At 39.5% G+C, this 5,015-nt stretch overlaps 1 long non-coding RNA gene across 1 annotated transcript; it reads right to left on the reverse strand.

The window, feature by feature from the left end:
• Positions 1 to 2,053: 2,053 nt before the first annotated feature.
• On the reverse strand, positions 2,054 to 3,611 carry LOC131230343 (uncharacterized). Its single transcript, XR_009163987.1, has 3 exons — positions 2,640 to 3,611; positions 2,313 to 2,489; positions 2,054 to 2,207 (listed from the first exon to the last, which is right to left on the reverse strand). It is a non-coding gene; the product is annotated as an uncharacterized LOC131230343 (long non-coding RNA).
• Positions 3,612 to 5,015: the final 1,404 nt, after the last annotated feature.

Raw genomic sequence — 5,015 nt, forward strand, 5'->3', positions numbered from 1 at the left:
TGCTCAGAACTATACAATTTGACAATACCATGGCCTTTCTCTATATGGGGCCTTGACATCATCGAAAAAGTCAACCCCAAAGCTTTAAACGGGCACGGATACATCTTAGTGGTAGTAGATTACTTCACTAAATGGATAGATGCAACATACTACACTACCATCGTAGCATCTCATGTGATAAAGTTTATGAAGAACAATATCATCAGCCGATTCGAAATTCCTCATGTCATTATTATAAACAACGAGTCACCGTTCGTTAATAAAAGGATGGGCGATTTCCTCAAAAAGTTTAAAATTCAGTGCCATCGATCAAGTCCTTACCGCCCTCAAATGAATGGTGGGGTCGAAGGCGCAAACAAGACGATCATTCAAATACTGGAGAAAATGGTTAAAACATATTGTGACTGGTCAAAAATGCTCCGATACGCACTCTGGGCTTATTGGACATCTGTACGGTCTGCTACAGGTGTAACTCCTTTCGAACTCACATATGGAATGGAGGCAGTACTACCAGTTGAGGTTAAAATCTCATCTCTCTGAGTATTGCTAGAAAATGAAATCAGGGAAGGCGAGTGGAAACAAGCAAGATATGACCAACTGCACCTAGCAGATGAAAAGTGCATGCGTGCACTAAGCCACTCACAATGCTATCAAAGGAGGATTGCATGGGCCTACAACAAGAGGGTCCGGAAGAGGAGCTTCAAGGTCGGCGACATGGTCATGAAGCGCATTTTACTGCCACACTTGCCGGACCCCAAAGGAAAGTTTAAACCTTCGTGAAATGGACCGCTAATCATTCGGGAAGTACTTTTAGGAGGTGTCCTTCGGCTTACCAACCTGAGAGGAGAAGATCTTTCAGAGCCCATCAACGCCAACAATATGAAAATCTATCACGGGTAACCATACCTAACTTCATCAATGATTACAATCACAAAGCTGAGGTCAGCAAATGAACTCAAAAAAAAAAACACCCATCATTCCTTCCCATACAAACCCAAAAAAAAGAAACAAAAAGGTATAAAGCTAAAAAAAGGAGAAGAGAGAAATGAAAATAGTTCAAAAAAATCCTACAAAACCATTTCACTCTCCCAAAATAATCTGACCAAAATAAACAGCTTATGATTGTAATAAAAGACAAAGGCAGGAGGGTAGCCAATCGACCGACAATGAAGGAAATCTCCTCATCTCTCCTGGTACAAACCAAAAAGAAAAAGAGATAACATGCCTAAGCAAGAAGGGCGAGTTGAAAACCCAAAAGGGCGGCTTGAGTAAAAACAGTCGACATGTAGCAGACTTGGTGAAAATCTGAAAAAGTGCCAAGGGTAAAAAGAGCTCAATTGGCAAGGAGCAGGCTAGAGAAAAAAATTGGGACGTGGTGAAAATCTGAAAGGACGCCACAGGAAAAAATAACGGAAAGCCGGTCATAGCGAAAACCCGAAAAGGCGCTACGGACAAAAATGACAAGAAACAAAAAAAAGAAAACAAAAGTGCAGCTACAGAAGAAGCATATGCAACAATCAAAGTGAACAAGTACAAATAAGAGATAAATTCTGGATCAAAATTCTATCAGACTCTACCCAAATCCAAAGGGCATGATCCTAGTATACGCCATTCTCATGGAACCAAGATCTCAAGTAAACAACCCAGAATTCTGGATTCGACGTGGGCTGAGTCTAATCACTACCAGAAAACTGGGCAAAGGCTACGGATAAAAGCCGTAGCCATATACCTATGGCTATGGCTTTAGTTCATAGCATGACCATAGTCGTAGGTGTCGTAACAATAGGTCTTGAACCTATGGCTACGGATTTATCCGTAGCCATAGTTTACAATAGCTACAGATATAATCCGTAACAATTATATCTGTAGCGAAAAGCACAAACAGCTATGGATATTATTTGTAGCTAAAAGTCCATAGCAATATGCCAAATTTAATAATGGCTACAACTGTCAGATTATTAGCTACGGTTAATATCTGTAGCTATTTTGTAAATTAAAAAAATATATACAATCATTTGTTCATTCAATTAGCACCTGAATAATCATTCATTCATTCAATTACAATTGTTCATTCATTCAATTACAATCATTCATTTATTCAATTACAATCAATTACAATCCTTCATTCAATCAATTACAATTACAATTACAATAATGTTAAAAATACAAATCTTTGGCTTCATTAGAGAAATTTGCTCGACTTCACCCTGAAATTTCAATGATAAAGAATTGAAAGAGAAGATATATTTTGACGGTATAATATTTTTTTCATAAGTAAATAGGCCTTTTTCAGCCATCAGCCCATCACTCACCTGAAGAATCAAAAACTGATTGTTGTCCAAGTCCACTCCTTTTCCTTTCAATTTCTTAATGACCTCTGTAAAATTACTTCCACGGTCATTTATGTAGTACTTTGAAGAGTTGTCTCGAAATGCAACTCTAGTAATGACAAAGTCATTTCCTGCAACAGCTTCATATATTCCATCATCCTACAAATAGTCATGGCATTCATAAATCGGAATGACTATTGGGGGAAAGAGAGACAAAGTGAAAGAAGTGCATCATGTATAACCATTTTTTTTAATGAATTAATAAAAACTCAAAGAGGAATGAAATTGACACAAAAGGAATGGTCTCACCATATGGTTTGTAGGGCCAAAATAAACGTCTGGACGATTTTCGTAAGGAGGACCATCAGTAGCCACAAGTACCCACTTTCTAAGTGGAACAGCTACTGACCACGAGTATCTATGACCTGAAAAATGTGTAAGCAGAGCTGACCATCATGAAAAGAAAATCTCCATTTGCTTGTCAATTACAAGTAGGACATGCCAGTGATTAGTGGCAATGCCTTAAGTTCTAGATAGTTTCTAGGGTATACAGTGCATCACGTTCTATAGAGAAAAGATCACCATCAGAAAATAATCTAATGATGTTCAGAAGCAGGTTCACTGCCTGGTAGAAATGTGCACCTTCTTTGTAGAGCCCACCTGAGGAAGGGAAAGAGGTTTGCTAAGCTCACCTGCATGTATAAGTGAGCTAATGCACACACTACCACATGCTGGCATGGCAGACAGGTGTAATATCCAAGCCATCCATCAGAAGGGTAAACTGTAGATTTCGTATCCCAAGAATCAGGTCAGTCCTCTAGTCGGGCCACAATCAACTGAACGAATCTATAGCTATGAAAGACCTGTCTGAAGTTTTTTAACACATCCACTTATTTCTAATATCATGGCACAACTACTGAGCAGACCACCTTTATCTTTCACCAGTAGCATCTAAACATCCACATGATGAGTGGGGCTTGGATATTTTACCTGTGTGCCAAGTTGGCATATATGGAGGTGCATGCATTAGTTGACTTGCACATGCATGTCAGCTTAGAACAGCTCTAACGGGGAATGCCCGGAACATGGTTAGAAGATCCAGCTGGGATCAACTCGTTTGCCCTGAGTCGAGTCATGACTCACCCTAGTTGGGGCTGAATTGCTCAACTTGCCCGAGTCAGGGTTCACCTGGAGGGTTGCGTCGTGGGGTGTTGAACTAGATTGGGTCCCACCCAATACAAGTTGCCTCGTCCAAGTCACATCCAGTTCAGATGAATCTTAAAACCATAGTCCGGAACAACTCACCATTGCCATCACGCATTCATTTTCTATATTTCTCAATACTCAAAGAGGAAACAAAAAGTGCCTACGAGCATATAGCTAGTTGTTTTAACAAAACAAGGCATGTACGTTAATATCAAATTCATCAACAGAGTAATCAAATGCAACTACATTAACGATGACACAGATCTTCACTATAAGAAGAAAGAGATGGTTGTTCTTCAAAAAAAAAAAAGGTGCTATGTATGGTAGACCATAAATAACATTGACTATATAAGGTAGTTACCACCTATTCCTGCAATGGGTTCTAATGCAACAATGTTGTTGAAATTAGATGAATAAGAGAGAAACCATCATTAAGTTACCCGTAATCTAACATTAGAAATGAATGATGTGATCTTATGTTGGATACTCAATCCATAATTGATGAATGTTTCTGCAATGCAGAAAATGAAAAGGAAAAAAATCCCAAATGAAGGCTCCTCAGTTATGTTCATCAAGTCAGCAAAATAAAGAAAAACCTGCATTCTGATTTGTCACAATGAGGGAGGGAGGCATAGTCCATAACCTACAGATGCCAAAACTGCAACAGAACATTAGCTCTATATTCATGTAATATAACAGAAATGCAGATGATCTTTGGAAGAATGCATGTTGAAACTGGTAGCATGGTTTTGTTAACTAGAAAATATGAGTGATGCTGGTAGAGTATTGGCTTTGATGGCATGCAGGGCCACCACCATGCATGCATACAAGAGGCATAGACCATGACTCACACACCCCACCCCACACTCTCGCGCACTCACACCACAAGGTATGCTCGAACCCATGACCTCATGTTGAAACTCCAGAGAATCCAATCTGCTGGGACTTAGCAAGGCCCCACAATTTTCCTCAAGCGCATGGATTGGAACACAGAGATCACTCATGTAGATAAAAAAACAATTCATTAACTTCAACAAAAAAAAAAAAAAACAGAAAATTACAATGAAGGAGGTGCTCTCCACATGGAGCTTGTGGAGGAACTACACCATTGGTTGCTCTCCACATGGAGCTTGTTGATGAACAAGAGACTCAAATGGTAAAACAAGACTCTGATACCTGCTGAAGCCAACAAAATAGAGGAGAATGGAAGTTCTTCAAGAAAATCAGGTCGCTGGGAAAGTAGAAGTAAAACTCATCAAGGTGCTAGCACTTGAGGGAGAGTATTGCTGTTTCTTGTAAATTCACAAACGTGCATGATCCACCGAGGTGCTAGCTGAGAGACTCTGAGCATTGGTTGACACAACTGGTTGGTGTGTAGGGCCCATTATCATGTTTGTAAGACACCTGACCTCACCCATACAACAAGGTGCCTCTACAATAAAAATAAGACATCTCAAAAATCAAGTAGATGAAAACATT

Source organism: Magnolia sinica, chromosome 2 (genome assembly GCF_029962835.1).
Source record: "Magnolia sinica isolate HGM2019 chromosome 2, MsV1, whole genome shotgun sequence".
Taxonomy (NCBI): domain Eukaryota; kingdom Viridiplantae; phylum Streptophyta; class Magnoliopsida; order Magnoliales; family Magnoliaceae; genus Magnolia; species Magnolia sinica.